Consider the following 24,004-nt stretch of genomic DNA (forward strand, 5'->3'; position numbering starts at 1 on the left):
AATGGGCTGGCTGTAGGCACTTTATAATTGGTTCCAGGGGTACACGGGCAGCAGTGGTCTGGTCAGTGGAGGACTAGTGGAAGGAGGGACCGCAAACAGGCTTCAAAGGCCTAACATAAAAAAATGGGCTGGCTGTAGGCACTTTATAATTGGTTCCAGGGGTACACGGGCAGCAGTGGTCTGGCCAGTGGAGGACTAGTGGAAGGAGGGACCGCAGACAGGCTTCAAAGGCCTAACATAAAAAAATGGGCTGGCTGTAGGCACTTTATAATTGGTTCCAGGGGTACACGGGCAGCAGTAGTCTGGTCAGTGGAGGACTAGTGGAAGGAGGGACCGCAGACAGGCTTCAAAGGCCTAAAATAACAAACAATAGGCTCATGGCAGTTTTACAGCGGTTACATGGATACACGGGCAGCTTGGTGGTGAGTGGAGGAGTAGTGCAAGGAGTGTCTGTCCCAGTACTCCCAAAATATAAATAGATGTTAATGTCTCGCAAAACAACCAAAACAAAAAAAAAGGTGGCATACTTAGGTACAGGGGTGGGCTCATCTGCTGAGTTTCTGACATAGTAATTTGGCAGTAACTATTTAATGGTGCCAATATAGGACACAGACACAGACTACTTTAAGTTGCATCATAGATGTCTACAAATTTGTATTGTCAGTGCCAGACATTGAATGATGTCAGCGAATAGACTAAAGATTGGTGGAGCTGTGCGACATAATTTTGCATGTGGTAGAGCACATTTTGAGCTGGGGTAGGGGGGAACTCTCTAGAGGCCGGCGGGACCGCCCCAGGGCCCCTCATGTTACAACGGTGTGTCTGACGTTGGGTGCGCACCACCACCGCCAGAGACACTACATTGTACTATGAGGGACCCAGTAGCAATGCCGTCAACCAAAAGCGAGCACACCCACCTCTTCAGACAAACAGCAGTCTCACGGGTGCTTGCGCCAAGTCGCGATACCACGGCCCCGTGTGGGGAGTTTGGCCATTTAGGGAGGTGTAAACATGTCGTATGCTGTACAATCAGCTGCAGCAAATTAGACATTAGAAAAGTAATTCACAGGCAAGAGCCTTTCATAGGAAAGCTAGGTGTCGGCCGGGCAAGGTGGGGCAAAAGATTTCGAAATCCAGTTGTGGTTCATTTTAATGAATGTTAGATCGTCAACATTTTGGGTAGCCAGACGAGTCCTTTTTTCGGTTAATATTGAACCTGCAGCACTGAATACTCTTTCTGATAGGACACTTGCTGCCGGGCAAGCAAGCTCCTGCAATGCATATTCTGCCAATTCTGGCCAGGTGTCTAATTTGGAGGCCCAGTAATCAAATGGGAATGACGGTTGAGGGAGAACATCGATAAGGGATGAAAAATAGTTAGTAACCATACTGGACAAATGTTGTCTCCTGTCACTTTCAATTGATGCAGCAGTACCTGTCCTGTCTGCGGTCATAGCAAAATCACTCCACAACCTGGTCAGAAAACCCCTCTGTCCAACGCCACTTCTGATGTGTGCACCCCTAACACTCCTAGTCTGCTGCCCCCTGGAGCTCGTGTGAGAACGATCACGTGCGCTGTGTGCTGGGAATGCCTGAAGCAAACGGTCAACAAGAGTTGATTGTTTGGTTGCTAATATTAGTTCCAAGTTCTCATGTGGCATAATATTTTGCAATTTGCCTTTATAGCGTGGATCAAGGAGGCAGGCCAACCAGTAATCGTCATCGTTCATCATTTTCGTAATGCGTGTGTCCCTTTTTAGGATACGTAAGGCATAATCCGCCATGTGGGCCAAAGTTCCAGTTGTCAAATCTCCGGTTGTGATTGGTTGAGGGGCAGTTGCAGGCAAATCTACGTCACTTGTGTCCCTCAAAAAACCAGAACCCGGCCGTGACACGCAACCAATTTCCTGTGCCCCCGGGAAAGGTTCGGCATTAAAAATATACTCATCCCCATCATCCTCCTCGTCCTCCACCTCCTCTTCGCCCGCTACCTCGTCATGTACACTGCCCTGACCAGACAATGGCTGACTGTCATCAAGGCTTTCCTCTTCCTCTGGTGCAGACGCCTGCTCCTTTATGTGCGTCAAACTTTGCATCAGCAGACGCATTAGGGGGATGCTCATGCTTATTACGGCGTTGTCTGCACTAACCAGCCGTGTGCATTCCTCAAAACACTGAAGGACTTGACACATGTCTTGTATCTTAGACCACTGCACACCTGACAACTCCATGTCTGCCATCCTACTGCCTGCCCGTGTATCCTCCCACAAATAAATAACAGCACGCCTCTGTTCGCACAGTCTCTGAAGCATGTGCAGTGTTGAGTTCCACCTTGTTGCAACGTCTATGATTAGGCGATGCTGGGGAAGGTTCAAAGACCGCTGATAGGTCTGCATACGGCTGGCGTGTACAGGCGAACGTCGGATATGTGAGCAAAGTGCACGCACTTTGAGGAGCAGGTCGGAGAACCCAGGATAAGTTTTCAATAAGCACTGCACCACCAGGTTTAAGGTGTGAGCCAGGCAAGGAATGTGTTTCAGTTGGGAAAGGGAGATGGCAGCCATGAAATTCCTTCCGTTATCACTCACTACCTTGCCTGCCTCAAGATCTACTGTGCCCAGCCACGACTGCGTTTCTTGTTGCAAGAACTCGGACAGAACTTCCGCGGTGTGTCTGTTGTCGCCCAAGCACTTCATAGCCAATACAGCCTGCTGACGCTTGGCAGTAGCTGGCCCATAATGGGACAACTGGTGTGCAACAGTGTCATCTGCCGATGGAGTGGTTGGCAGACTGCGTTCTGTGGAAGAGCTGTAGCTTCTGCAGGAGGACGAGGAGGAGGAGGAGGAGGGGGTGCGAACGCCTACAGCCAACTGTTTCCTAGACCGTGGGCTAGGCACAACTGTCCCTAAATTGATGTCGCCTGTGGACCCTGCATCCTCCACATTCACCCAGTGTGCCGTGATGGACACATAACGTCCCTGGCCATGCCTACTGGTCCATGCATCTGTAGTCAGGTGCACCTTTGTACTCACAGATTGCCTGAGTGCATGGACGATGCGCTGTTTAACATGCTGGTGCAGGGCTGGGATGGCTTTTCTGGAAAAAAAGTGTCGACTGGGTAGCTCGTATCGTGGTTCAGCGTACTCCATCAGGGCTTTGAAAGCTTCGCTTTCAACTAACCGGTAGGGCATCATCTCTAACGAGATTAGTCTAGCTATGTGGGCGTTAAAACCCTGTGTACGCGGATGCGAGGATAAGTACTTCCTTTTTCTAACCAGAGTCTCATGTAGGGTGAGCTGGACTGGAGAGCTGGAGATCGTGGAACTTTCGGGTGTGCCGGTGTACATGGCAGACTGAGAGACGGTTGGAGACGGTATTGTTTCCGCCGGTGCCCTAGATGCAATATTTCCTCCTACAAAACTGGTGGTTCCCTGACCCTGACTGCTTTTGGCTGGCAAAGAAACCTGCACAGATACTGCCGGTGGTGCAGAAAATGGTGGCCTTACAGTGACGGAAGGGATGTTGCGTTGCTGACTAGCTTCATTGGCCGAGGGTGCTACAACCTTGAGGGACGTTTGGTAGTTAGTCCAGGCTTGAAAATGCATGGTGGTTAAGTGTCTATGCATGCAACTAGTATTTAGACTTTTCAGATTCTGACCTCTGCTTAAGCTAGTTGAACATTTTTGACAGATGACTTTGCGCTGATCAGTTGGATGTTGTTTAAAAAAATGCCAGACTGCACTCTTCCTAGACTCGGATCCCTTTTCAGGGATTGCAGACTGAGCTTTAACCGGATGGCCACGCTGTCCTCCAACAGGTTTTGGCTTTGACACGCGTTTTGGGCCAGATACGGGCCCGGCAGATGGAACCTGTTGCGATGTTGATGCCTGCTGCGGCCCCTCCTCCACCTCCGCTTCTGAACTACTGCATCCTGCACCCTGTTCCCCCAATGGCTGCCAATCGGGGTCAATAACTGGGTCATCTATTACCTCCTCTTCGAGCTCGTGTGCAACTTCGTCTGTGTCACTGTGTCGGTCGGTGGTATAGCGTTCGTGGCGGGGCAACATAGTCTCATCAGGGTCTGATTGTGGATCTGTACCCTGAGAGGGCAATGTGGTGGTCTGAGTCAAAGGAGCAGCATAGTACTCTGGCTGTGGCTGTGCATCAGTGCACTCCATGTCAGAATATACTTGTAATGGGCATGGCCTGTTAAATGTTTCACTTTCTAAGCCAGGGACGGTATGTGTAAAGAGCTCCATGGAGTGACCCGTTGTGTCGCCTGCTGCATCCTTCTCTCTTGTTGTAGTTTTTGCTGAGGAGGACAAGGAAGCGACTTGTCCCTGACCGTGAACATCCACAAGCGACGCGCTGCTTTTACATTTACCAGTTTCGGAAGAGGAGGCAAAAGAGCTAGAGGCTGAGTCTGCAATGTAAGCCAAAACTTGCTGTTGCTGCTCCGCCTTTAAAAGCGGTTTTCCTACTCCCAGAAAAGAGAGCGTTCGAGGCCTTGTGTAGCCTGACGACGAAACTGGCTCCACAGCTCCAGACTTAGGTGGAATATTTTTATCCCCACGACCACCTGATGCTCCACTACCACTACCATCATTACCAGCTGGCAATGAACGCCCACGACGACCTCTTGCACCAGACTTCCTCATTGTTTTAAAATCTTAACCAAAGTAACTTTATTTGTTGCTGTCAAACAACTTACACGGTGAGCTATAACTTCAGTATGATTTCAATATCCCTTAACAGGTTGGTGAGACCACAAGGAAAATCAGGCACAATGTTACACACTCTGTTTTCTGTGGCACAAAATCACAGAGATGACACACACGCAGGACTGTCACTCAAGCACTAATGTCAATATTAATCTCCCACCTAATTTATTTATTTTTTTTTCTCAGGGAGACTTTAGAAGCCAAATAATATTAAAAAAAAAAAAAAAAAAAAGGCTTTCTATGGCCCACAATTAGAGAGAGAGAGGTGGCACACCCAGGAGTCAAGACTGGCGCACAAGCTGAAAGGGCAATATTACTCTCCCACTGTTTTTTTATGTTTTTTTTTTTTTTTCAGGGAGACTTTAGAAACCAAATAATATTTAAAAAAAAAAATAAATAGGCTTTCTATGGCCCACTGAATGAGAGGGAGAGAGGTGGCACACCCAGGAGTCAAGACTGGCACACAAGCTGAAAGGGCAATATTACTCTCCCACTGTTTTTTTATGTTTTTTTTTTTTTTTTCAGGGAGACTTTAGAAACCAAATAATATTTAAAAAAAAAAATAAATAGGCTTTCTATGGCCCACTGAATGAGAGGGAGAGAGGTGGCACACCCAGGAGTCAAGACTGGCACACAAGCTGAAAGGGCAATATTACTCTCCCACTGTTTTTTTATGTATTTTTTGTTTTTTAAGGGAGACTTTAGAAACCCAATAATATTTAAAAAAAAAAATAAATAGGCTTTCTATGGCCCACTGAATGAGAGGGAGAGAGGTGGCACACCCAGGAGTCAAGACTGGCACACAAGCTGAAAGGGCAATATTACTCTCCCACTGTTTTTTTATGTATTTTTTGTTTTTTAAGGGAGACTTTAGAAACCCAATAATATTTTAAAAAAAAAATAAATAGGCTTTCTATGGCCCACTGAATGAGAGGGAGAGAGGTGGCACACCCAGGAGTCAAGACTGGCACACAAGCTGAAAGGGCAATATTACTCTCCCACTGTTTTTTTATGTATTTTTTGTTTTTTAAGGGAGACTTTAGAAACCCAATAATATTTAAAAAAAAAAATAAATAGGCTTTCTATGGCCCACTGAATGAGAGGGAGAGAGGTGGCACACCCAGGAGTCAAGACTGGCACACAAGCTGAAAGGGCAATATTACTCTCCCACTGTTTTTTTATGTATTTTTTGTTTTTTAAGGGAGACTTTAGAAACCCAATAATATTTAAAAAAAAAAATAAATAGGCTTTCTATGGCCCACTGAATGAGAGGGAGAGAGGTGGCACACCCAGGAGTCAAGACTGGCACACAAGCTGAAAGGGCAATATTACTCTCCCACTGTTTTTTTATGTATTTTTTGTTTTTTAAGGGAGACTTTAGAAACCCAATAATATTTAAAAAAAAAATAAATAGGCTTTCTATGGCCCACTGAATGAGAGGGAGAGAGGTGGCACACCCAGGAGTCAAGACTGGCACACAAGCTGAAAGGGCAATATTACTCTCCCACTGTTTTTTTATGTTTTTTTTTTTTTTTTTCAGGGAGACTTTAGAAACCAAATAATATTAAAAAAACCAAAAAAAAAATAGGCTTTCTATGGCCCACTGAATGAGAGGGAGAGAGGTGGCACACCCAGGAGTCAAGACTGGCACACAAGCTGAAAGGGCAATATTACTCTCCCACTGTTTTTTTATGTTTTTTTTTTTTTTTCAGGGAGACTTTAGAAACCAAATAATATTAAAAAAACCAAAAAAAAAATAGCCTTTCTATGGCCCACTGAATGAGAGAGAGAGGTGGCACACCCAGGAGTCAAGACTGGCACACAAGCTGAAAGGGCAATATGACTCTCCCACTGTTTTTTTATGTATTTTTTGTTTTTTAAGGGAGACTTTAGAAACCCAATAATATTTTTTTAAAAAAATAAATAGGCTTTCTATGGCCCACTGAATGAGAGGGAGAGAGGTGGCACACCCAGGAGTCAAGACTGGCACACAAGCTGAAAGGGCAATATGACTCTCCCACTGTTTTTTTATGTATTTTTTGTTTTTTAAGGGAGACTTTAGAAACCCAATGATATTTTAAAAAAAAAATAAATAGGCTTTCTATGGCCCACTGAATGAGAGGGAGAGAGGTGGCACACCCAGGAGTCAAGACTGGCACACAAGCTGAAAGGGCAATATTACTCTCCCACTGTTTTTTTTATGTATTTTTTGTTTTTTAAGGGAGACTTTAGAAACCCAATAATATTTAAAAAAATAAATAAATAGGCTTTCTATGGCCCACTGAATGAGAGGGAGAGAGGTGGCACACCCAGGAGTCAAGACTGGCACACAAGCTGAAAGGGCAATATTACTCTCCCACTGTTTTTTTATGTTTTTTTTTTTTTTTCAGGGAGACTTTAGAAACCAAATAATATTAAAAAAACCAAAAAAAAAAATAGCCTTTCTATGGCCCACTGAATGAGAGAGAGAGGTGGCACACCCAGGAGTCAAGACTGGCACACAAGCTGAAAGGGCAATATTACTCTCCCACTGTTTTTTTATGTTTTTTTTTTTTTTCAGGGAGACTTTAGAAACCAAATAATATTAAAAAAACCCCAAAAAAAAATAGCCTTTCTATGGCCCACTGAATGAGAGAGAGAGGTGGCACACCCAGGAGTCAAGACTGGCACACAAGCTGAAAGGGCAATATTACTCTCCCACTGTTTTTTTATGTATTTTTTGTTTTTTAAGGGAGACTTTAGAAACCCAATAATATTTTAAAAAAAAAATAAATAGGCTTTCTATGGCCCACTGAATGAGAGGGAGAGAGGTGGCACACCCAGGAGTCAAGACTGGCACACAAGCTGAAAGGGCAATATTACTCTCCCACTGTTTTTTTATGTATTTTTTGTTTTTTAAGGGAGACTTTAGAAACCCAATAATATTTTAAAAAAAAAATAAATAGGCTTTCTATGGCCCACTGAATGAGAGGGAGAGAGGTGGCACACCCAGGAGTCAAGACTGGCACACAAGCTGAAAGGGCAATATTACTCTCCCACTGTTTTTTTATGTATTTTTTGTTTTTTAAGGGAAACTTTAGAAACCCAATAATATTTAAAAAAAAAAATAAATAGGCTTTCTATGGCCCACTGAATGAGAGGGAGAGAGGTGGCACACCCAGGAGTCAAGACTGGCACACAAGCTGAAAGGGCAATATTACTCTCCCACTGTTTTTTTATGTTTTTGTTTTTTTTCAGGGAGACTTTAGAAACCAAATAATATTAAAAAAAAATAAAAATAAATAGGCTTGCTATAGCCCACTGAATGAGAGATAGCACACACAGCAGTGACACACAAGCCCTGACTGAGGCCAATATTTTTCTCCCACTGATTGATGTAGTGTTTTTGTGTTGAGGTAGAATTTAGAACACAAATCACGGAAAAAATAAATAGGCTTTCTATGGCCCACTCAGTGAGAGATGGCACACACAGGGATGGCACTGTAGCAGAAATGCCAATCTTAATCTCCCACAAAAAAAACAAAAAAAAAACAGGGACTGTCCTACAATTACTATCTCCCTGCAGTAATCTAAGCCAGGTATGGCAGGCAGCAATAGGAGTGGACTGATGCACAAATTAAATAAAAAGTGTGGACAAACAAAAAAGATAGCTGTGCAGAAAGGAAGGAACAAGAGGATATGTGCTTTGAAAAAAGCAGTTGGTGTGCACAGTGGCGTACACACAGCAATACAGCTATCACGGAGCCTTCTAGGGCAGCCCAATGAGCTACAGCGCTGAGGGGAAAAAAAAAAAAAATAGCTTCCACAGTCCCTGCACACCGAAGGTGGTGTTGGACAGTGCAAATCGCTGCAGCACAAGCGGTTTGGTGGTTAGTGGACCCTGCCTAACGCTCTCCCTGCTTCTGACGAAGCGGCAGCAACCTGTCCCTAAGCTCAGATCAGCAGCAGTAAGATGGCGGTCGGCGGGAACGCCCCTTTATAGCCCCTGTGACGCCGCAGACAGCAAGCCAATCACTGCAATGCCCTTCTCTAAGATGGTGGGGACCAGGATCTATGTCATCACGCTGCCCACACTCTGCGTTCACCTTCATTGGCTGAGAAATGGCGCTTTTCGCGTCATTGAAACGCGACTTTGGCGCGAAAGTCGCGTACCGCATGGCCGACAAGCACAGGGGTCGGATCGGGTTTCATGAGACACCGACTTAGCCAAAAGTCGGCGACTTTTGAAAATGATCGACCCGTTTCGCTCAACCCTATCCACCACGTATTCCAATTCTCCCTCAACCAGCACCGGGGCAGGAGGCTCAACCGGAGGAACCACAGGTACCACATACCTCTGCAACAATGAGCGATGGAACACATTATGAATAGCAAATGATGCCGGGAGGTCCAGACGGAATGCCACAGGGCCAAGGACTTCCAGAATCTTATAAGGACCGATAAACCGAGGCTTGAACTTAGGAGAGGAGACCTTCATAGGAACGAAGCGAGAAGACAACCACACCAAGTCCCCAACGCGAAGTCGGGGACCCACACAGCGACGGCGGTTGGCAAAGAGCTGAGCCTTCTCTTGTGACAACTTCAAATTGTCCACCACGATTCCAAATCTGATGCAACCTATCCACCACAACATCCACTCCAGGACAGTCAGAAGGCTCCACCTGACCCGAGGAAAAACGAGGATGAAACCCCGAATTACAAAAAAAAGGAGAAACCAAAGTAGCAGAACTAGCCCGATTATTAAGGGCAAACTCGGCCAACGGCAAAAAAGTAACCCAGTCGTCCTGGTCAGCAGAAACAAAACATCTTAAATAAGTCTCCAAGGTCTGATTAGTTCGCTCGGTTTGGCCATTCGTCTGAGGATGGAAGGCCGACGAGAAAGACAATTCAATGCCCAACTTAGCACAAAAGGTCCGCCAAAATCTAGACACAAACTGGGATCCTCTGTCAGAAACAATGTTCTCAGGAATCCCGTGCAAACGAACCACATTTTGAAAAAAACAGTGGAACCAACTCGGAGGAGGAAGGCAACTTAGGCAAGGGCACCAAATGGACCATCTTAGAAAAACGATCACACACCACCCAGATGACAGACATTCTCTGAGAGACAGGGAGATCTGAAATAAAATCCATGGAAATGTGCGTCCAAGGCCTCTTCGGGACAGGCAAAGGCAACAACAAGCCACTGGCACGAGAACAGCAAGGCTTAGCCTGAGCACAAATTCCACAAGACTACACAAAGGAACGCGCATCCCACGACAAGGAAGGCCACCAGAAGGACCTAGCCACCAAATCTCTGGTACCAAAAATCCCAGGATGGCCTGCCAACACCGAAGAATGAACCTCGGAAATAACTCTGCTGGTCCATCTATCCGGGACAAACAGTCTCTCCGGTGGACAATGGTCAGGTCTATCCGCCTGAAACTCCTGCAGCACTCATCGCAAATCTGGGGAGATGGCAGACAAAATCACCCCTTCTCTAAGGATACCAGCTGGCTCTGAATCTCCAGGAGAGTCAGGCACAAAACTCCTAGAAAGAGCATCAGCCTTCACATTCTTCGAACCCGGCAGGTACGAGACCATGAAATCAAAACGAGAGAAAAACAACGACCAACGAGCCTGTCTGGGATTCAGCCGCTTGGCCGACTCGAGATAAATGAAATTCTTGTGATCAGTCAAGACCACCACACGATGTTTAGCTCCCTCGAGCCAATGTCGCCACTCCTCAAATGCCCACTTCATAGCCAACAGCTCCCGATTACCGACATCATAATTCCGCTCGGCAGGCGAAAACTTTCTTGAAAAGAAAGCACATGGCTTCATCACAGAGCCATCGGGGCTTCTCTGCGACAAAACAGCCCCCGCTCCAATCTCGGAAGCATCAACCTCCACCTGGAAGGGAAGTGAGACATCTGGCTGACACAAGACCGGAGCTGAAGAAAACCGACGCTTCAGCTCCCGAAGGGCCTCCACAGCCGCAGAAGACCAATTAGTCACATCAGAACCCTTCTTGGTCAAATCCGTCAAAGGCTTAACAACGCCAGAAAAATTAGCTATGAAGCAACGGTAAAAATTAGCAAAACCCAAGAACTTCTGAAGACTCTTAACAGATGTAGGCTGCATCCAGTCATGAATAGCCTGAACCTTGACTGGGTCCATCTCAATAGTAGAAGGAGAAAAAATGAAACCCAAAAAAGAAATCTTCTGGACTCCAAAAAGACATTTTGAGCCCTTCACAAATAAAGCATTGTCACGCAGGACCTGAAAGACCATCCTGACCTGCTTAACATGAGACTCCCAATCATCCGAAAAAAACCAGAATATCATCCAGATACACAATCATAAACTTATCCAGATATTCACGGAAGATGTCATGCATAAAGGACTGAAAGACTGAAGGAGCATTAGAAAGTCCAAAAGGCATCACCAAGTACTCAAAATGGCCTTCAGGCGCATTACATGCAGTTTTCCATTCATCACCCTGTTTTATACGCACAAGGTTATACGCACCACGAAGATCTATCTTGGTGAACCAACTAGACCCCCTAATGCGAGCAAACAAATCAGTTAACAATGGCAAAGGATACTGAAATTTGACCGTGATTTTGTTCAAAAGGCGATAATCAATACAGGGTCTCAGGGAACCATCCTTTTTAGCCACAAAAAAGAATCCTGCACCAAGAGGGGATGAGGACGGGCGAATATGTCCCTTCTCTAAAGACTCCTTTATATAACTCCGCATGGCAGCATGCTCCGGCACAGATAAATTGAAAAGTCGTCCCTTAGGAAACTTACTACCAGGAATCAAATTTATAGCACAATCACAGTCCCTATGAGGAGGTAGAGAATTGAGTTTTGGCTCCTCAAATACATCCTGGTAGTCTGACAAAAACATAGGGACTTCAGAAGGAGTGGACGAAGCAATTGACACCACAGGAGCGTCACCATGAATTCCCTGACAACCCCAACTTGACACCGACATAGCTTTCCAATCCAGGACTGGATTATGAGTCTGCAACCATGGTAGACCCAACACGACGACATCATGCAAATTATGCAGTACAAGAAAGCGAATCACCTCCTGATGAACAGGAGTCATGCACATGGTCACTTGTGTCCAGTACTGAGGTCTATTCGTAGCCAATGGTGTAGAATCAATTCCCTTTAGTGGAATAGGGAATTTTAAAGGCTCCAAATCAAAACCACAGCGCCTGGCAAATGACCAATCCATCAGACTCAGGGCGGCACCTGAATCTACAAAAGCATTAACCGGGTAAGATGACAGGGAACAAATCAGGGTAACAGACAAAATGAACTTAGGCTGTAAAGTACTTATGGTGACAGATTTATCAACCTTTTTTGGGGGCTTAGAGCATGCTGAGATAACATGAGCTGAGTCACCACAGTAAAAGCACAACCCATTTTGCCATCTATAATTTTGCCGTTCACTTCTGGTCAGAATTCTGTCACATTGCATAGATTCAGGTGTCTGTTCAGAAGACACCGCCAAATGGTGCACAGGTTTGCGCTCCCGCAAACGCCGATCAATCTGAATGGCCAGAGTCATTGACTCATTCAGACCTGCAGGCGTAGGGAACCCCACCATGACATTCTTAATGGCTTCAGAAAGACCTTCTCTGAAATTTGCAGCCAGGGCACACTCATTCCACTGAGTAAGCACCGACCATTTCCGAAATTTCTGGCAGTACACCTCTGCTTCATCTTTCCCCTGCGAGAGGGCCAATAACGTTTTTTCAGCCTGGTTCTCAAGATTAGGTTCCTCATAGAGCAATCCAAGGGCTAGAAAAAACGCATCTACACTAAGCAATGCAGGATCCCCTGGCGCCAATGCGAAGACCCAATCTTGAGGGTCACCACGCAAAAAGGAAATGATAATCTTAACTTGCTGAACGGCATCACCAGAGGAACGAGGTTTCAAAGAAAGAAACAACTTACAATTGTTCCTAAAATTCAGGAACCTAGATCTATCTCCAGAAAACAACTCCGGAATAGGTATTCTAGGCTCAGACATAGGACTGTGAACAACAAAATCCTGAATACTTTGAACCCTAGCAGCAAGATGATCCAGACTGGAAGCCAAGCTCTGGACATCCATGTCAGCAGCTGAACTCAGAGCCACACCAAGATTAAGAGGAGGAGAGAAGCTAGCCACAGCAGCTAGACACACGGCAACAAAAAAAAAAAAAATTCTCAAGGCTTCTTTTCTCCTGCTTCTGCCATGCAATTAACACTTTATCGGCCGGCTGTACTGTTATGATCCTTAGTGGCTGAGGATCACGAATAGACCAGCAAGTGAATAAACTAAGGACAAGCTCTAGGGAGATGGTAACTGGACTGATCGCAAATCTGAACCTATACAACACAACTAGAGGTAGCCGGTGAACGTGCCTAAAAAATTCCTAGACGTCTCGAGCCAGCCTGAGGAACTAGCTACCCCTAAAGAGAAAGAAAGACCTCGCTTGCCTCCAGAGAAATAATCCCCAAAGATATAGAAGCCCCCAACAAATATTAATGGTGAAGTAAGAAGAAGGCACATACGTAGGGATGCAATCAGATTCAGCAAAAGAGGCCCACTAGTACTAGAAAGCAGAAAATAGAGCAGGGGTCTATGCGATCAATAAAAAACCCTTACAAAATATCCATCCTGAGATTTCAAGAACCCACGCACCAACTAATGGTGTGTGGGGAGAAACTCAGTCCACTAGAGCATCCAGCAAGCGAGGGAATCACATTTTAGCAAGCTGGACAAGAAAACATGATAAACACTACTGATCAAAACATGAGCAAACAAAACTTAGCTTGTCCTGGATGGACTGGGAGCAAGGTAGTCAGAAGGAATCTGAGTAGCACTGATTACATCGACAGCCGGCAACAAGTGAAAGCAAAACAGAGCTATATAGGAACCTCCCAGAGGATAACGAACCAGCTGATAGCCAGAGACCAGCAGGATAACAAACAAAGCCACCAGGGGGAGCCCAAAGCAAAAGTCACACCATACCACCAGTGACCACAAGAGGGAGCCTGAAAGCAGAGTTCACAACACTTCTCCCATGCCTCCTTTGGTTAATCCTGATTGTCAGTGGTGAACTTCAAACAGGCCTGGATATGTGCTGGTGTGAGCAAGGGGACCATGCGAGCCCTGCAGGATTTTAATCCATGTCAGCATAGTGTAATACTATGGTCCCACCTTTCTTTAGGTCATTGACTAGGCCCTCCCATGTAGGTCTGGGCTGATTCTGGACCTTTCTCAGAATCATCCTTACCTCACTAAGTCACATCTTGCATGGAGGCCCCAGAGGAAGATTTACAGTCATCTTTGCCTTTTTTTCCGTTTTTTAATAATTGGGCCAACAGTTGTTGCCTTCTCACCAAACCACCTGCCAGTTGTCCTGTAGCCTATTCCAGCCTTATGTTGGTCTACAATTTTGTCCATGGAGTCCTCTTTAGTCTTGACCATGGTGGAGAGATTGGAGTGTGATTGGAGTGTGTGAACAGGTGTCTTTTATACAGGTAACAAGTTTAAATGGGTTCAATTAAAATAGGTATTAAGGGCAGAGTAGGAGGGCTTCTTAAAGAAAAACTAACAGGTCTGTGAGAGACAGAATTTCTGCTGGTTGGTGGGTGATCACAAACTTATTTCATGCAATAAAATGCAATTTTATTATTTAAAAATCATACAATGTGATTTTCTAATTTTTACATTCAGATTATTTCTTCCACATATGAAGTGTACCTATGATAAAAATTATGGACCTTTCTATTCTTTGTAGGTATATATACTGTACATATATATATATATATATATATATATATATACATATATATATATATATATATATATATATATATATATATATATATATATATATATATATATATACAGTGGAGAAAAAAGTATTTAGTCCGCCACCAATTGTGCAAGTTCTCCCACTTAACAAGATGAGAGAGGCCTGTAATTGACATCATAGGTAGACCACAACTATGAGAGTCAAAATGAGCAAACAAATCCAGAAAAACACATTGTCTGATTTGGCAAGAATTATTTTGCAAATTAATTATGGTGGGAAATAAGTATTTGGTCATTAACAAAAGTTAATCTCAATATTTTGTTATATATCCTTTGTTGACAATGACAGAGGTCAAATTTTTTCTGTAAGTCTTCACAAGGTTGGCAAACACTGTTGGTGGTATGTTGGCCCATTCCTCCATGCAGATCTCCTCTAAAGCAGTGATGTTTTGAGCCTGTCATTGGGAAACATGGACTTTCAACTCCCTCCAAAGGTTTTCTGTGGGGTTGAAATCTGAAGACTGGCTAAGCCACTGCAGGACTTTCATATGCTTCTTATGAAGCCACTTCTTCATTGCCCTGGCAGTGTGCTTGGAATCATTATCATGCTGAAAGACCCATTCACATTTCATCTTCAATGCCCTTGCTGATGGAAAGAGGTTTGCACTCAAAATCTCACAATACATAGCCTTATTCATTCTTTCAGTTACATGGATCAGTTCTCCTGGTCCCTTTGCAGAGAGACAGCCCCAAAGCATGATGTTGCCAACCCCATGCTTCACAGTAAGTATGGTGGTCTTTGGATGCAACTCAGCATTCTGTCTCCTCCAAACATGACGAGTTTTGTTTCTACCAAACTGTTCTACTTTGGTTTCATCAGACCATATGACATTCTCTCAATACTCTTCTGAATAATCCAAATGCTCTCTAGCAAACTTCAGATGGGCCTGTACATGTACTAGCACTGTGTACTGTTATTTTTTGCAAAAGAGCATTTTTTGTTTTACTGTGCCTTTTTTGTGTGGTTTGTCTCCTGGTGGTGTGAACAGTGTCCCTACAGGCCTGTACACTGTGTGCATGGCTCATGTGTTTCTGTTTTAATCTATTGTTTTCTTGTTTCTACAAGACTAGAGAGATTTCCACCCCTCCTTGTGAGCAGTGCACATAAAAGCTGTTCTATGCTGCGTGTCCACATCGGACATTACCTTTCTGAATCCTGCTCATACAGGTATTATACATACGACCAGGTTGTTAAATACATCAGATAGGGATTACATACTTAGTTAGGACTGCTCTAATATGGGTATATCTTGACATTTAGTAGAGTGGCTTAATATATATTTTTTGCCAAAAACGTATTAACCAAATACCCTGTGTTTTTTCCATCATTTTACTAGCACTTGCTATTTACTGTTATTTTTTGCAACAGAGTATTTTTTGGTTTTACTGTGCCTATTTTGTGAGGTATGTACTGGCTTAAGCAGGGGGACACATCTGGCACTGCAGGATCTGAATCCCTGGCAGCGTAGTGTGTTACTGTTGGTAGCCTTTGTTATGGTGGTCCAAGCTCTATGCAGGTCATTCACTAGGTCCCCATGTGGTTCTGGGATTTTTTCTCACCGTTCTTATGATCATTTTGACCCCACGGTGTGAGATCTTGCATGGAGCCCCAGATCGAGGGAGATTATCAGTGGTCTTGTATGTCTCCCATTTTCTTATTATTGCTCCCACAGTTGATTTCATCACAACAAGCTGCTTGCCTATTGCTGGTTCAGTCTTCCCAGCCTGGTGCAAGGCTACAATTTTGTTTCTGTTGTCTTTCGACAGCTCTTTGGTCTTCACTATAGTGGAGTTTGGAGTGTGACTGTTTGATGTTGTGGACAGGTATCTTTTATACTGCTAACAAGTTTAAACAGTTGTCATTACTACAGGTAATGAGTGGAGGACAGGGAGGCCTCTTAAAGAAGATGTTACAGGTCTGTGAGAGCCGGAAATCTTGCATGTTTTTAGGTGACCAAATACTTATTTTCCACCATAATTTGAAAAATAAATCTTGCCAAATCAGACAAGGGGATTTTCTGGATTTACTTACTCATTTTGACTCTCATAATTATGGTCTACCTATGATGTCAATTACAGGCCTCACTCATCTGTTTAAGTGGGAGAACTTGCACAATTGGGAGCTGACTAAATACTTTATCCCCACTGTGTGTATGTATATGCACCATATCTTGAATGAAAAAACAGAAATGTAGTAATTTTTGCACATTTATTAAAAAAGAAAAACTGAAATATCACATGCTCATAAATTTTCAGACTCTTTGCTCAGTATTACGTAGAAGCACCCTTTTGAACTAGTACAGCCATTAAGGCCCCGTCACACATAGCGAGATCGCTAGCGAGATCGCTGCTGAGTCACAAGTTTTGTGACGCAACAGCGACCTCAGTAGCGATCTCGCTATGTGTGACACGTACCAGCGACCCGGCCCCTGCTGCGAGATCGCTGGTCGTGTCGGAATGGCCTGGACCTTTTTTTGGTCATTGAGGTCCCGCTGACATCGCTGAATCGGTATGTGTGACACCGATCCAGCGATATCTTCACTGGTAACCAGGGTAAACATCGGGTTACTAAGCGCAGGGCCATGCTTAGTAACCCGATGTTTACCCTGTTTACCAGCGTAAATGTAAAAAAAAAAAACAGTACATACTCACCATCTGATGTCCGTCAGGTCCCTTGCCGTCTGCTTCCTGCTCTGACTGAGTGCCGCCGTACAGTGAGAGCACAGCAGAGCAGTGACGTCACCGCTGCGCTCTGCTCTCACTGTACGGAGGCACTCAGTCAGAGCAGGAAGCAGACGGCAAGGGACCTGACGGACATCAGATGGTGAGTAAGTACTGTTTGTTTTTTTTGGTAACCAGGGTAAATATCGGGTTACTAAGCGTGGCCCTGCACTTAGTAACCCGATGTTTACCCTGGTTACCCGGGTGCTGCAGGGGGACTTCGGCATCGTTGAAGACAGTTTCAACGATGCCGAAGTCGTTCCCCTGATCGTTGGTCGCTGGAGAGAGCTGTCTGTGTGACAGCTCCCCAGCGACCACACAGCGACTTACCAACGATCACGGCCAGGTCGTATCGCTGGTCGTGATCGTTGGTAAATCGCTATGTGTGACGGGGCCTTTAGTCTTCTTGGGAATGATGCAATAAGGTTTTCACACCTGGATTTTGGGATCCTCTGCCATTCTTCCTTGCAGATCCTCTCCAGTTCCATCAGGTTGGATGGTGAATGTTGGTGGACCGCCATTTTCAGGTCTCTCCAGAGATGCTCAATGGGGTTTAGGTCAGGGCTTTGGATGGGCCAGTCAAGAATTGTAACAGAGTTGTTCTGAAGCAATTCCTTTGTTATTTTATCTGTGTGACTAGGGTTATTGTCTTGTTGGAAGGTAAACCTTCAGCCAAGTCTGAGATCCAGAGCACTCTGGAAGAGGTTTTCATCCAGGATATCTCTGTACTTGGCTGCATTCAAGTTTCCTTCAATGTCAACCAGTCGTCCTGTCCCTGCAGCTGAAAAACACCCACGTAGCCTGATGCTGCCACCACCATGTTTCACTGTTGGGATTGTATTGAGCAGGTGATGAGCAGTGCCTGGCTTTCTACACACATACAGCTTAGAATTATCACTAAAAAGGTCTATCTTCATCTCATCAACCAGAGAATCTTATTTCTCACAGTCTGGGAGTCCTTCATGTGTTTTTTTGCAAACTCTATGGGGGATTTCATAGGTCTTGGACTGAGGTGAGGCTTCTGTTGGGTCACTCTGCCATAAAGGACTGAGTGGTGGAGGGCTGCAGTGATAGTTGACTTTCTGGAGTTATTTCCCATCTCCCTACTGCACCTTTGGAGCTCAGCCACAGTGATCTTGACGTTCTTCTTTACCTCTCTCACCAAGGCTCTTCTCCCATGATTGCTCAGTTTGGTTGGATGGCCAGGTTTAGGAAGACTTCTAGTGGTCCCAAACTTCTTCCATTTAAGGATTATGGAGGCCACTGTTCTCTTAGGAAACTTAAGTACTGCAGAAATTCTGTTGTAACTTTGGCCAGATATGTGCCTTGCCAGAATTCTGTCTCTGAGCTCCTTGGCCAGTTCCTTTGACCTCTTGATTCTCATTTGATCTGACATGCACTCTGAGCAGTGAGGTCTTATATAGACAGATGTGTGCCTTTCCAAATCAAGTCTTATCAGTTTAATTAAACACTGCTGACCTCCAGTGAAGGAGTAGAACCATCTCAAGGAGGATCACAAGGAAATAGACAACAAGTGACTTAAATATGAGTGTCTGAGCAAAGTGTCTGAATACTTATGACCATGTGATATTTCATTTTTTTCTTTTTTCTTAAATTGGCAAAAATGTCTACATTTCTGTTTTTGTTCAGTCAAGATGGGGTGCAGAGTGTACATTAATGTGAAAAAAATGAACTTTTTTGAATTTACCAAATGGCTGCAATGAAACAAAGAGTGAAAAATTTAAAGGAGTCTGAATACTTTCCATACCCACTGTATATTTCAACTTAGTACATATTTGCCAATCGGAAGTATAACCTATTTTTTCCATGTTCCACTAGTACTGTCTATCTGCCAAGTATATATACCACTATTCTTATTATAGTCTCCCATGTCCCTGTTCCATTTACGTCTTTTTGTCTCTTCCAATTCCCCAAGTAAATAATCCACATTAATATTTTGTTTGAAACTTGTCCAATCCTCAATTTTAAGATGTGTCATTATCTTGCCTTCTGTGTACGTGATATCACTCTTTAGTTTTTTTTATTTCTAATTGTAAAAATTTAATTTTCAAGAGAAAGATATCCATAGCATACTTATTAGAAAACATAAAAAAACATGTACAGAAAAGTGTATTTCCCACAAAAGGTTCAGATGAATATTCAATCTCAGGCCTCTCAGTGTTTCACATACTTTATAATATTCCCCCAGAGCAGTAAGATCCAGTTGTAAAGTTAATAGATGTTTCATTTCATTTTCATACTTGCATTTGAGATCCAGCAACGATAGTGTATTTAAAAATGCTGCAACTCCCTCCAATCCTCTCAAAGTCTGCTCCTCATCCTCAGCAGTATAAGTGAACATGCCAAGTTCTGAGCAATTGTCTGAGCTATTGGACTCCATATTCCCAAAAAAGCAGATTATGATGGTATTAAAAATACTTGCCAAAGATGCAAATTTCCTGGATAATGGTATATAGAAAAAAATAGTGGAACAGCAGACATTATTATTATTATTATTATTATTTATTGTTATAGCGCCATTTATTCCATGGCGCTTTACAAGTGAGGAGGGGTATACATAATAACAAGTACAATAATCTTGAACAATACAAGTCATAACTGGTACAGTAGGAGAGAGGACCCTGCCCGCGAAGGCTCACAATCTACAAGGGATGGGTGAGAATACAGTAGGTGAGGGTAGAGCTGGTCATGCAGCGGTTTGGTCGATCGGTGGTTACTGCAGGTTGTAGGCTTGTCGGAAGAGGTGGGTCTTCAGATTCTTTTTGAAGGTTTCGATGGTGGGCGAGAGTCTGATGTGTTGTGGTAGAGGGTTCCAGAGTAGGGGTGATACGCGAGAGAAATCTTGTATGCGATTGTGGGAAGAGGAGATAAGAGGGGAGTAGAGAAGGAGATCTTGTGAGGATCGGAGGTTGCGTGTAGGAAAGTACCGGGAGATGAAGTCGCAGATGTAAGGAGGAGACAGGTTGTGGATGGCTTTGTACGTCATGTGAAGCTTTTTTCGAGTGCCAGGCCTCCCATGCTTGGAATCCCTTTCTTGCAATGTAATATAGCAAAAAATAAAGAGGCATCACTCCAATGTTTGTATAAAGTTGAAAAAGGACTTTTAATGGGCCTGGTGGCATGGCAACGTTTTGGCTAGTATGAGCCTTTCGCAAACAGTGTTAGGGGTGTACATTCACATATTTAAAGTGCTGTTGCAATTACATATCATGAACAAATTAAGTGAAAAAAATTATAATTCATCCTACAAACATTGCATATGAATGAATTCCTGTAACTCAATATATTAAAGTGACTGTGCAATATTTAATATCATAGTACATTCGCAATATAATATATACAAGTGCCATTTCATTTAAGTAATGCGACTTTCATCATGTGTTTAATATTAGAAATGGGGGCTCACCCAGCTGTAAATTGTTGTAGGATATGTCTCCTTACATGCCGATCTCGGAATCCTAATATGTCCCAAAACATTAAACATATGAGTTGAGTCCACTTCATCCATAATTCTGTGTTGCAAGAAAAGTGATCCGTGGAAACACAAATAATATATAGAAAAAAATAATATCAGCTAAAAGAGATATTAAATATCTTATATTCCCTATAATACTGCTACAAAATGGGTAATGCACCCGTAGGAATCACACTGCCGCACTCTATTTTGGCCTAATATTGAACATGAAACATTAGACTCTGTTATGGTCTATGCTGATTTATTATGGACTGCATAGACCACAGCAGGGTTCAGCTTAATAGAGACTTTCTGGCATAACGGTAAAACAAAAAGATAACATATGACAAAGTCCACTTGTGTGAGGGATTCACACGCTCAGACCACCAGGTGTATTCAGCTCCACATGGCGCCACCGTTTGGAGTCTTGCTCTCTCCAAAATACAACACACACAATGTCTCTCAAGTCAAGATATTTAAGCCAGACCATATGATTATCACATGACTGTGACCTCATCCTGGGTTATGTCAGTACACATGCCACTCTCGGCTCTGCAGGTGGAGATATGGTGGACACCTTGCCACCCACTCTATATGTGTCCACCTAAAACCAGTTCATATCTGCAACTTTATCCCACCCAATACGTAGTCTGCTGGAGGAAAATGTTTCACATCACTGACACCATTATGCGCAATCTCACATATCTCCTCTCATATACTGTGCCAGTGACCCTGTAACAATATATATATATATATATATATATATATATATATATATAGTAGTTTAATATCTAAGATAATTTTTCTTATGTGAAGTAGATGTTGATTTCTGAGTGGTATCCCAAGGACCAATTGTCTTTTCATATTGTTTTCATATGCATAAATCAGTAGTACTCAGCAGTTTTGTTACATATTTTATTAGAGGAATTTGCATACAGTTTACCTGGAATATTCTTAAAAAAACTATGTTACTAGTGTACATTGAATTGTTGTGGAGAAGGTAAGTGGAAGGTTAATGTGGAAATAACTAAAAATTTATAATTTTTAATGCTAAACCTCAATTGTGAAGTATTCAAAGATTGAGAAAGCTATACATAAAAGTACTTTACCCTAGCTTAATCCAGAAGTGTTCCCCTCTGTTAGTCAATTTTATTGTTCAATCTCAGTTAAGACAGTAGCCCTTCAGATCACAACAGGACCCTGCTTACATCACCTCTCACTAAATGTGTATCGCTGTCAGAAAGTAATCTTATTTATTACAGACACCAAAGAAACCATGGTTTCCCTATTATAGTGTTGTGATAATAGTATTTTGCTATGCTTAACAAACAATAGAGAACCTGTGTCTAGTCTTTTGTCAGAGACTGGATCGACCTTGAGTTTATAGCTTTCCGATATCCATGATCTTGCTTGACCATGAAAAAGAATCAAATAATCTTCCTCTCCAAATTACTAGAAATACTCAGCAGCTTAAAGTGACCTTCTACAGGGCAATGTTAAATTCGGCAGCCCTATTATAGAGGTGTCACTGTTATTAACTGCTGTGCAAAGTGCTATTTCTTCTTTTTTCCTACGTTTGACAAGGTACAGTATATAGTTTTCAAAACACACAAACCATAGAATCATTTAGGATTTTTAGTACTTTAACTAAACAAAATTTAGGTAAAAATGTTAATGCATTATTTTTTGTAGAATGTAGAAGTATTAATGTTTATAATCTGAAAAGTTTATAATAATTTAGGTATTTAGTTGTCAAGTTAATGAAAATCAAAATGAAAAATGAAAACAAGCAATGATCAGAAGGAGTAATTGAACTGAGCAACTAAACTAAAACTTAAAAATACTTGATGAAAATAAAGAAACTATCAGTTTCATTATTTTTTTAGCAAAATTCTAAATAGAAATTATAATGTGTGGTCTGCTGTGTGTGCACTAAAATAAAGTTTTACGTACTACAGCAACTTATGAAAGTCTACAATAGAAATCTAGTCAACTTAGCTGTAGATCTGGGGAACAAAGTGTATATAATCAGCAGACAGATAAGGTGTAAGTAGTCCTAAGAGTTTTTACACTTACTAGGAACACATCTGACTGAATAAATGGAGGTCTCTGGCAGTACATGACATTGATCTTTCCCCAGAAACTTAATAGTTTCCTTAACCATTCCAGTTTTAGCTCTGGAGTGTGCTGAAAAGTCAATTTGGAGAAACTATAACAACAGTAAAAAAAAAATGTAGTTTTAAAGCAATGTTGTACTCCCCATGTACATAAGGAGTTTTGCTTAGCATAATTGGTATAATGTAGCTTTTCATTAATTGTTATTTTTTGATGAGTACATTCTTTCCATGAATTTTATACTGCTGTGATTATTTTTCACCTTCCACTAAAATCATATGCATAATACTGCTAGTAGAGTTACTGTCCATTTTATTTATTATACTGTAATAACAAAGAAAAACTGTGTGCAGTGTCCATGATGGCATAATCTATCTATAAACACATCTAAGAAAAAAAATAGGAAGGATTTCAGGAAAATGATTTAACAAGATAATTTTGTCTCACGCTGATGCTCTATCTGTGTACAATTCTACATTTACAAAATACAGAACATCAAGCGTACTCATTACTGTGAATAGTAAATCATCTTTAGAATCAAACTGAAGTAAGCTATTTTAGAAAATCTGGACCATCCAAGTGTGATAATGCTGTGTCTGGAACTTGCAAGCGCTTCTTCAAAAATAATGTCATTGCTTATTCATAAAAGGCCATTTGGCTAATATGAAATTGCTTTACTGAACAAGATCACTGTTTTATTTGGAGTTAGTGACTAATTGAAAGCACAGTAATACAATAATGCACAATATTTTTAACAGGTAAATTCACTCTACGTTGTAGCAAACATAAAGTACGGAAGATAAATGAAAGTTTATTGTAGCCATTAGCTAACAACAAAATGAAATTATTCAAGCAGAAACATATTTATCTGTTCAACTTTTACTGATACTAAGAATGAGTACAATAAAATAAAAACAGTAACAATGATATGTTAAAGCGATAATGACAATATCAATAACATTTAAAATAGATTTCAATTAAATATCAAATGTATTTACATGCAAAAGACAAAATGGTAGATAAGAGTGGATCGTGTCAATGAGAATCAAATATGAGTCAAATTTTATGAAATTCACAGGTCTTGGCGCATTGAAACAATTCTGA

The sequence above is a fragment of the Ranitomeya variabilis genome, chromosome 2 (assembly GCF_051348905.1).
Source record: "Ranitomeya variabilis isolate aRanVar5 chromosome 2, aRanVar5.hap1, whole genome shotgun sequence".
In the NCBI taxonomy this organism is placed as follows: Eukaryota; Metazoa; Chordata; class Amphibia; order Anura; family Dendrobatidae; genus Ranitomeya; species Ranitomeya variabilis.